Here is an 11,937-nt window from a genome sequence, read left to right as displayed (position 1 = left end):
CAGTGTTCTTGCCTGGAGAATCCCGTGGACATAGGAGCTTGGTGGGCTATGGTCCATAGGGTCGCAAAGAGTTGGACATGACAGAAGTGACTTGGCATGCACACACATCTTCTCAGGATATACTTACATGACAGGGGGAGAGTGGAAGACAGCAAACTCTCTGATGTCTCTTCTTGTTGTGTTTAGTTGCTAAGTTGTGTCTGACTCTTTTATGACCCTATGGACTTTAGCCCACCAGGCTTCTCTGTCCATGGGATTTTCCAGGCAAGAATAGTGGAGTGGGTTGCCATTTCCTTTTCCAGGGAATCTTCCTGACCCAGGGATTGAACCCACGTCTCTTATGTCACCTGCATTGGCAGGCGGGTTCTTTACCACTGAACCACCTGGGAAGCTGATGTCTCTTCTTATAAGGACGTTAATCCCATCATGAAGGCCTGCTCTCTCAAGACCTCCTCTGAACCTAATTACCTCCAAATACCATCACATCGAGGGTTATGGTTTCTTCGTGAGAACTGTGGGGAGGTGAGGATGCCACACTTTGGTCCACAGGCGGGCATACACAAGATGCAGGCAAAGAAGAGTCTTGGAGTGGCAGTGTATGTTTCGGCAACACCAAAGTCAGCCCTTTAGTCGACCTCGATGTCTTCCAGACCGGGATGAAGTAAATGTGATTACTGCTGAAAGCTCGTATGTCTAGATCTCTAAACATTGTTTCAATGTGCTACCTCCAAAGGGTGTTTTCTACCCAAAGGTGCAGCTTTGTAGTTAAACAATTACATCTTGAAATGATGTAACAGAGAAGAACAAACCTGACTCCATATTACATCTATTCCTTTAGCTCCAATCTTTGTGCTCTGTTGCCCGTGCTTAGTCCTGCTGGTTCTGCACCTTTAGCAAAAAGAAAAAAAAAAAAAGGTTGCCTATAGCCTGAAATGTGCTGCCCAGCTGGTGCTAGTGGTCAAGAACCTGCCAGCCAATGCAGGAGACTTAAGAGATGCAGGTTTGATCCCTGGGTCAGGAAAATCCCCTGCAGGAGGAAAAGACAACCCACTCCAGTATTCTTGCCTGGAGAAGTCCATGGACAGAGGAGCCTGGTGGGGTACAGTCCATAGAGTTGCAAAAAGTCAGTCACAAATAAAGCAACTTAGCATACAGGCTCCCATATCCTGAATTATACAGAACAGTCCATTCTCAAGGCTCTGACCTTTAAAGGTATAACACTTTCCCATTCATATAGAGATAAAATGCTGCAGAACAGAAAATAACATTTGTCTTGTTTATAGGAACATTGTGACCAGACCTTCCTGTGGACAGCTGCAAAAGCAAAGAATTCTAGCACCTAAGAGTTTGCAACTTTATAAAAGAGGCCTGAATTCTAACTCAGATAAGATGGTTCTTGGGTTCTAGTCCACCACCTTCTCAGATGGATGGCTTTCTGAGGAAAGTTGCTATTCCTTGAACTTGTCTCTAGATTTTTTTGGCTTGTTTTGCCGGAAGCGAAGGAGATGGGAATACCATACCACCTGACATGCTTCTTGAGAAAGCTGAATGCAGGTCAGGAAGCAACAGTTAGAACTAGACATGGAACAACAGACTAGTTCCAAATAGGAAAAGAAGTACGTCAAGACTGTATATTGTCACCCTGCTTATTTAACTTATATGCAGAGTACATCATGAGAAACACTGGGCTGGAGGAAGCACAAGCTGGAATCAAGATTGCCAGGAGAAATATCAGTAACCTCAGATGACACCAGAAGAAAGTGAAGAAGTGGCAGAAAGTGAAGAAGAACTAAAGAGCCTCTTGATGAAAGAGAAAGAGGAGGGTGAAAGAGTTGGCTTAAAGCTCAACATTCAGAAAACTAAGATCATGGCATCCGGTCCCATCACTTCATGGCAAATAGAGGGGGAAACAGTGGAAATAGTGGCTGACTTTATTTTGGGGGGCTCTAAAATCACTGCAGATGGTGATTGCAGCCATGAAATTAAAAGACGCTTACTCCTTGGAAGGAAAGTTATGACCAACCTAGACAGCATATTAAAAAGCAGAGACATTACTTTGCCAACAAAGGTCCGTCTAGTCAAGGCTATGGTTTTTCCAGTAGTCATATATGAATGTGAGAGTTGGACTGTGAAGAAAGCTGAGCGCCAAAGAATTGATGCTTTTGAACTGTGGTGTTGAAGAAGACTCTTGAGAAGTCCCTTGGACTGCAAGGAGATCCAACCAGTCCATTCTAAAGGAGATCAGTCCTGGGTGTTTAGTGGAAGGACTGATGCTGAAGCTGAAACTCCAATCCTTTGGCCACCTGATGCAAAGAGCTGACTCATTTGAAAAGACCCTGATGCTGGGAAAGATTGAGGGCAGGAGGAGAAGGGGATGAGAGAGGATGAGATGGTTGGATGGCATCACCGACTCAATAGACATGGATTTGGGTAAACTCCGGGAGTTGGTGATGGACAGGGAGGCTTGGTGTGCTGCGGTTCATGGGGTCACAAAGAGTCGGACACGACTGAGAGACTGATTTGAACTGATATAAGCTTGCTGTGTGCTAAACTGTTCATGGGATTCTCCAGGCAAGAATACTGGAGTGGGTTGCCATACCCTCTTCCAGGGGATCTTCCCGATCCAGGGATAGAACCCTTGTCTATTAGGCAGGTGGGTTCTTTACCACTAGAGCCACCTGGGAAGCCCTGTGTGAGCTTGGGACTTGGTTGAAAATGTCTGTAGAGATTGAGCTTTCTTGAATTGGTATCTCTACGGAGAAGCCAAAAGCTAGGTAGGAATATGACTTTCTTACCAAACTTCACTTTTTAAAATATTCTTATTTTTCTTGAAATGGAAAAGGATAAGATAAAGTTTCATAAGCCAGGGAAAGGATGCAGTTTATGATACCTGAACTAAAATATCACTGTACAGAAAAGAAAAAGTCAATGATGAATATCCACGATGATCACTTTTATGAAAACTTAGTTTCAAGAAGATACTGAATTTTACTCAGGATTAGTCTTTAAAAAAAAAAAAAAGGTAGTTATTAACCACAGAGATTAACTGGAAAGGTTTATTTCTGTGCTTTATTCTGTATAAACACAATGTGATTATGCTTTCTGTTGTGAATTTCAGTAAAACATTATTTAAGACTACAGCAAGGGTGCCATTAAAATGTGAATATTAACTTTCCAATAATTTCTAGAAATTGAAATGGAATCTGTTTGGCACTAACATGACATTTTGACACCAATGAAAATATTTTATGTAGTTATGTAAGCGATAAAAATAAATGTTTTATAAAAACTTATCCAGAAGGACTTACAACTAGGAAAAACAATCATAATTAACAAGATTTCATAAAGTACGCAGCAGCCAAAGATAACTTTTAGACCAGCTGAAGGTGATGAGGTCATTGCTTGTCCTAAGTTCATAAGATCTGAGCACCTGTAGCGATTCCTTTTAAAAGCACTTAAAAGAATTAATTTTCCAACCATGGACAGGCTGATGGTCTCCCTCTTTTATGTGACTTTGTATTGTGCCAAAGTAATGGAATTGAATGCATGCTTCAACTTTGCTAGCAGCCGTTCCTATGGTACAGAAGTAAACGTGTAAACCCTACCCGAAGCAGCTGGAAAAAAAGACATGAATCTACTATTTCTGAATTTATTATGGAGCTTAGATTTTGTTTCCAAGATAGAATGTGTCCAAAGCAACCAAATTTAAGAAGAGAGTTGTGAAATCATCCAGTAGATGAGTAACCATCTTGACAATTCAACTGGCTAACGCAAACAGAACTGTATTGGCAGGTAACCCACTGCTTACTGCGCTGGCTGTGCGGTATTGAATTTTTTTAAAAACATTTTTAACCAAGATTATTATAGCATGAGAATATTAACAACAGCAATGTCAGAAGGACAAAAACCAGTTTTGTCAAGCATACACGTGCTCAGTCATGTCTGAGTCTTTGTGACCCCATGGACTGTAGCCCACCAGGCTCCTTTGTCCATGGGATTTTCCAGGCAAGAATACTGGAGTGGATTGCCAATTCCTAAACTTACAAGGTATACTGAGGATTATTAAATCAATAATAATTATGATAATAGTAATATAACAGAAGGCATTTCATTAACATGCTTATCTTCTGATTCTACATTTAACTGTCATTTTCATAAAAATATTTAAAATTACACTTTTAAATCTAACCAAATACATACACACACACACACACATATATATATATATAGTTTCACATTTTGATTTTTTTTAAAGCGGTTTTAGATTCAGAGAAAATTGAGTAGGAAGTACACAATTTAAATATATGTAATGTATGAAACTGAAGCTGAAGCTCCAATACTTTGGCCATCTGATGCCAAGAACTGACTTGTTGGAAAAGACCCTGATGCTGGGAAAGACTGAAGGCAGGAGGAGAAGGGGATGACAGAGGATGAGATAGTTGGATGGCATCACCAACTCAATGGACATGAGTTTGAGCAAGCTCTGGGAGATGGTGAAGGACAGGGGAGCCTGGCATCCTGCAGTCAGTGGGGTCCCAAAGATTTGGACACGACTGAGCTACTGAACAAAAACCAAATGTATGTGTATACATTACAATCCTGCTGATCCAGTCTGGGTTGAATCCCAGGAAATTTCTGTAAAAGATCAGAAAAATCTATCTGTAAGAAAATTAATTACAGTGATTGCCGAGGTCCAGCCCCAGCTGATCCAGGGTATTCGAAGGGGAGACGGAGTAGGCGACCTATTTATTTATTTAGAGATATAAAGAATAATAGAAAGAGGATAGCTCAGTAGGAAAATTCAGTGGAGAAAAGAAGCTGAGTAGCTTGGTTTACGCGGAAAATCAAAATAACCCGTGACACCAGGTTAGCTCTGACCACGGAGGCCGCAGGCGCCCTCTCGAATAGCGGAAGGTGCTCCACCTTAGACACCTTCTCGAGTGGGTCTTAGAAGCCCAGGCAAATAAATGGTCACAGAGGATATCCGCGCTCCAGATGGATACTCAGCTGGAGGTTGAGGGGAAGAATGACATGGGGAGACCAAGCGTTGGTGAGCAAGGCCCATAGCTTTATTTTCAACAGGGGCTTTTATACGCTAAGTTACACATAGAGGATAATAGGGGATGCAAAGTCAGCAGTTTTTGATCCTTATCAAAAACCAGGGTTTCTTTCCTGCAAATTTATCGTATACAAATGGTTTAGGTGATTTACATCATCTTCTGGCCAGAAGGCCTATTAACATTTTATGACTCTTGACAAGGACTTATCAACAAAGACTTATTTTCTCTAAGAGTAATTATTTTAAGGTTTGGCGCCATCTTTCGAAGATAAAATTACATTCCTATAGGGCAGATGTGTAATGGGTTTACAAAGGAAAGAATTTATTACCTTAAGGGTCTAAAGTTACTAACACCAAGGCCACTACTTATTTTTTCTACATATCAACTATATTAATTAATACACATTCAAGGATACAGTTCAGGGGATGTGAAAACTTGGCAACAAGCATTGGCTCATCAATGAAATCTTTTACCAGTTTTATTCTGACAGTTTCTAACTCTCTGAGAGGTTCTAAGCTATTTGAATATCTTAAGCTTCCCATGCCTCTCGAGGCTGGGAGACTGTAAACAATCGTATGCATAGCTGTAGGTGTCCGGGTAAACTTGTCAGGCGAGTTAGAGAGCCATCTGAGGGGTTTGGATTTAAACACTCCTAATTGCCCAGGAACTTTATTATTGGAGCTGTAAGTTAGATCTTTGACAGAGAGAGCAAGATGGTGGTGGGGGACAGCCCCCAGTAAAATCAGAGGTGAGAGCACAAAGCAATAAAGTAGGCAGACTCTGGTTTTGGGGGGTAGATGCTCGAGAATATCCGGGGGGACTCCCGAGGCTCGATCCCGCCTTTGCGTATGCCGAGCCTCCTTCCTCATGACCTTTGTCACGAGTGGAATGTCTCTCGCCGGCTCCCGGCAAGTGATGTTCACAATAGTGAAAACCTGGAGAAAACTAAATGTTTACCAATTGATATGTATCCATTCCAGATAGAAACTGTTTTATATTTTCAAAGAATAAAAAAACTATATGGCAATTAAGAGGAATAAACTAAATTTATATATCTAAATTAAAATCTTAGTTAATGTTGAGTGAGAAAGAAATTTGAAGAAAAATATGTTCAACCTGTTACCAGTTATACAAATACGAAAAAACATAAACTAGATGTTGTCTATGAATGCATGAATAAAAGCTTAAAAAACGGGTTAGATGAATACTGAATCCACGAAAAGAAGTTACTTTGGGTTGAGGATTACAAAATGGAACTGAAGGTACAGAAAGAACACCCAATTCACTTGTAATATTTTAATTGTCATATTTCAAAACTATTTTAAGGAAACATGCACAAATACTATTATTTGTCAATTCTGGGTGGTGGATATTCAAGGTTTTTTAAAACATTATCCAGGTACTTTGTATTTTTATTTCTCAAATTTAAAACATTAGATGTCAATGTTTTATTGAGAAAGAAATTTCCAAAAGTTGACTCAAAAAGACTGCAAATACCTGAATAGTTTAAAATCTATAGAAGATTCCCCCAAAACACCAGAGAATACCCATTGAAAAAGGCACCAAGCCCTACTGGTCCTATAGGTAAGTTTTATATACTTCAGAAATAATGTCCTATGGAAATCTAACCCTGATACAAAACAGAACTAGTTCATTAGCACTCCAAATTCAGCAGTGCATTTAAAAAATACTTTATTTATTTACTTCTGACTGCACTAGGTCTTCATTGCAGTGTCTTGGCTTCCTGTGTAGTTGCAGTGGCTGCTTTCTGGCTGTGGCGCAAGGGGCTTCTCACTTCCCTTGGTGCAAGGGGCTTCTCACTTCCCTTGGTGCAAGGGGCTTCTCACTTCCCTTGGTGCAAGGGGCTTCTCACTTCCCTGGCTTCTCTTGTTGCAGATCAAGCACTCTAGAGCTCAGGCTCAGCAATTGTGGTGCTTGCTGGGGGGGGTGGGTTGTAGTCGTCACACACGTGGAATTGTCCCAGAGCAGAGATTCAATACAAGGAAGTCTCAGCAGTGTGTTAAATGAAAGAAAAATGCGAGGGGCGGTCCTAAGATGGCGGAGGAATAGGACGGGGAGACCACTTTCTCCAGCACAAAATCATCAAAAGAACATTTAAACGCTGAGTAAATTCCACAAAACAACTTCTGAGTGCTGGCAGAGGACACCAGGCACCCAGAAAAGCAGCCCATTGTCTTCAAAAGAAGGGCACTTTATTGCACTCCAGAGAGAAGAAATCCAGCTCCACCCACCAGAACACCGACACAAGCTTCCCTAACCAAGAAACCTTGACAAGCCACCCGTACAACCCCACCCACAGTGAAGAAACTCCACAATAAAGAGAACTCCACAAACTGCCAGAATACAGAAAGGCCACCCCAAACTCAGCAATATAAACAAGATGAACAGACAGAGGAATACCCAGCAGATAAAGGAACAGGATAAAGGCCCACCAAACCAAACAAAAGAGGAAGAGATAGGGAATCTACCTGATAAAGAATTCCAAATAATGATAATGAAAATTATCCAAAATCTTGAAATCAAAATGGAATCTCAGATAAATAACCTGGAGACAAGGATTGAGAAGATGCAAGAAAGGTTTAACAAGGACCTAGAAGAAATAAAAAAGAGTCAGTATATAATGAATAATGCAATAAATGAGATAAAAAACACTCTGGAGGCAACAAAGAGTAGACTAACAGAGGCAGAAGATAGGATTAGTGAATTAGAAGATAGAATGGTAGAAATAAATGAATCAGAGAGGAAAAAAGAAAAACAAATTAAAATAAATGAGAACAATCTCAGAGACCTCCAGGACAATATTAAATGCTCCAACATTCAAATCATAGGAGTCCCAGAAAAAGACAAAAAGAAAGACCATGAGAAAATACTTGAGGAGATAATAGTTGAAAACGTCCCTAAAATGGGGAAGGAAATAATCACCCAAGTCCAAGAAACCCAGAGAGTCCCAAACAGGATAAACCCAAGGTGAAACACTCCAAGACACATATTAATCAAATGAACAAAGATCAAACACAAAGAACAAATATTAAAAGCAGCAAGGGAAAAACAACAAATAACACACAAGGGGATTCCCATAGAACCTTCTCCAGGATAGATCACATCCTGAGCCATAAATCTAGCCTTGGTAAATGCAAAAAAATTGAAATCATTCCAAGCATCTTTTCTGACCACAATGCAGTAAGATTAGATCTCAATTACAGGAGAAAAACTATTAAAAATTCCAACATATGGAGGCTGAAAAACACGCTGCTGAATAACCAACAAATCACAGAAGAAATCAAAAAAAGAAATCAAAATATGCATAGAAACGAATGAAAATGAAAACACAACAACCCAAAACCTGTGGGACACTGTAAAAGCAGTGCTAAGGGGAAAGTTCATAGCAATACAGGCATACCTCAAGAAACAAGAAAAAAGTCAAATAAATAACGTAACTCTACACCTAAAGCAACTAGAAAAGGAAGAAATGAAGAACCCCAGGGTTAGTAGAAGGAAAGAAATCTTAAAAATTAGGGCAGAAATAAATGCAAAAGAAACAAAAGAGACCATAGCAAAAATCAACAAAGCCAAAAGCTGGTTCTTTGAAAGGATAAATAAAATTGACAAACCATTAGCCAGACTCATCAAGAAACAGAGAGAAAAATCAAATCAATAAAATTAGAAATGAAAAAGGAGAGATCACACAGACAACACAGAAATACAAAGGAACATAAGAGACTACTATCAGCAATTATATGCCAATAAAATGGACAATGTGGAAGAAACGGACAAATTCTTAGAAAAGTACAACTTTCTAAAACTGGACCAGGAAGAAATAGAAAATCTTAACAGACCCATCACAAGCACGGAAATTGAAACTGTAATCAGAAATCTTCCAGCAAACAAAAGCCCAGGTCCAGACGACTTCACAGCTGAATTCTACCAAAAATTCAGAGAAAAGCTAACACCTATCCTACTCAAACTCTTCCAGAAAATTGCAGAGGAGGGTAAACTTCCAAACTCATTCTATGAGGCCACCATCACCCTAATACCAAAACCTTGACAAAGATGCCACACACAAAAAAGAAAACTACAGGCCAATATTACTGATGAACATAGATGCAAAAATCCTTAACAAAATTCTAGCAGTCAGAATCCAACAACACATTAAAAAGATCATACACTATGACCAAGTGGGCTTTATCCCAGGGATGCAAGGATTCTTCAATATCCGCAAATCAATCAATGTGATACACCACATTAACAAATTGAAAAATAAAAGCCATATGATTATCTCAATAGATGCAGAGAAAGCCTTTGACAAAATTCAACATCCATTTGTGATAAAAACTCTCCAGAAAGCAGGACTAGAAGGAACATACCTCAACATAATAAAGGCTATATATGACAAACCCACAGCAAACAGTATCCTCAATGGTGAAAAATTGAAAGCATTTCCCCTAAAGCCAGGAACAAGACAAGTGTGCTCACTTTCACCACTACTATTCAACATAGTTTTGGAAGTTTTGGCCACAGCAATCAGAGCAGAAAAAGAAATAAAATGAATCCAAACTGGAAAAGAAGAAGCAAAACTCTCACTGTTTGCAGATGACATGATCCTCTACATTGAAAACCCTAAAGACTCCACCAGAAAATTGCTAGAGCTAATCAATGAATATAGTAAAGTTGCAGGATATAAACTCAACACACAGAAATCCCTTGCATTCCTATACACTAATAATGAGAAAATAGAGAAATTAAGGAAACAATTCCATTCACCATTGCAACGAAAAGAATAAAATACTTAGGAATATACCTACCTAAAGAAACTAAATACCTATATTTAGAAAACTATAAAACACTGGTGAAAGAAATCAAAGAGGACACTAATAGATGGAGAAATATACCATGTTCATGGATTGGAAGAATCAATATAGTGAAAATGAGTATACTACCCAAAGCAATCTATAGATTCAATGCAATCCCTATCAAGCTACCAACGGTATTTTTCACAAATTTCACAATTTGTATGGAAATACAAAAAACCTCCAATAGCCAAAGCAATCTTGAGAAAGAAGAATGGAACTGGAGGAATCAACCTGCCTGACTTCAGGCTCTACTACAACGCCACAGTCATCAAGACAGTATGGTACCTGCACAAAGACAGAAATATAGATCAATGGAACAAAATAGAAAGCCCAGAGATAAATCCACGCACATATGGACACCTTATCTTTGACAAAGGAGGCAAGAATATACAATGGATTAAAGACAATCTCTTTAACAAGTGGTGCTGGGAAAACTGGTCAACCACTTGTAAAAGAATGAAACTAGAACACTTTCTAACACCATACACAAAAATAAACTCAAAATGGATTAAAGATCTAAACATAAGACCGGAAACTATAAAACTCCTAGAGGAGAACATACGCAAAACACTCTCCGACATACATCACAGCAGGATCCTCTATGACCCACCTCCCAGAATACTGGAAATAAAAGCAAAAATAAACAAATGGGACCTAATTAAAATTAGAAGCTTCTGCACAACAAAGGAAACTATAAGCAAGGTGAAAAGACAGCCTTCAGAATGGGAGAAAATAATAGCAAATGAAGCAACTGACAAACAACTAATCTCAAAAATATACAAGCAAGTCCTGCAGCTCAATTCCAGAAAAATAAACGACCCAATCAAAAAATGGGCCAAAGAACTAAATAGATATTTCTCCAAAGAAGACATACAGATGGCTAACAAACACATGAAAAGATGCTCAACATCACTCATTATCAGAGAAATGCAAATCAAAACAAGGTACCATTTCACGCCAGTCAGAATGGCTGCGATCCAAAAGTCTACAAGTAATAAATGCTGGAGAGGGTGTGGAGAAAAGGGAACCCTCTTACACTGTTGGTGGGAATGCAATCGAGTACAGCGACTATGGAGAACAGTGTGGAGATTCCTTAAAAAACTGGAAATAGAACTGCCTTATGACCCAGCAATCCCACTGCTGGGCATACACACCAAGGAAACCAGAAGGGAAAGAGACACGTGTACCCCAATGTTCATCACAGCACTGTTAATTATTATAGCCAGGACATGGAAGCAACCTAGATGTCCATCAGCAGATGAATGGATAAGAAAGCAGTGGTACATATACACAATGGAGTATTACTCAGCCATTAAAAAGAATACATTTGAATCAGTTCTAATGAGGTGGATGAAACTGGAGCCTATTATACAGAGTGAAGTAAGCCAGAAAGAAAAACACCAATACAGTATACTAACGCATATATATGGAATTTAGAAAGATGGTAACAATAACCCTGCATGCGAGAGAGCAAAAGAGACACAGATGTATAGAACAGTCTTTTGGACTCTGTGGGAGAGGACAAGGGTGGGATGATTTGGGAGAATGGCGTTGAAACATTTATAATATCATGTAAGAAACAAATCGCCAGTCCAGGTTCGATGCATGATACAGGATGCTTGGGGCTGGTGCACTGGGATGACCCAGAGGGATGGTATGGGGAGGGAGGTGGGAGGGGGGGTTCAGGATGGGGAACACGTGTACACCGGTGGCGGATTCATGTTGATGTATGGCAAAACCAATACAATGCTGCTGCTGCTGCTAAGTAGCTTCAGTCGTCTGCGACCCCATAGACGGCAGCCCACCAGGCTCCCCCCCCATCCAATCCCTGGGATTCTCCAGGCAAGAACACTGGAGTGGGTTGCCATTTCCTCCTCCAATGCATGAAAGTGAAAAGTGAAAGTGAAGTCGCTGAGTCATGTCCTACTTTTAGCGACCCCCATGGACTGCAGCCCACCAGGCTCCTCTGTCCCTGGGATTTTCCAGGTAAGAGTACTGGAGTGGGT

Source organism: Bubalus bubalis, chromosome 1 (genome assembly GCF_019923935.1).
Source record: "Bubalus bubalis isolate 160015118507 breed Murrah chromosome 1, NDDB_SH_1, whole genome shotgun sequence".
NCBI classification, from domain to species: domain Eukaryota; kingdom Metazoa; phylum Chordata; class Mammalia; order Artiodactyla; family Bovidae; genus Bubalus; species Bubalus bubalis.
The sequence above is the reverse complement of the archived record's forward strand: the minus strand, read 5'-3'. Positions refer to the sequence as shown.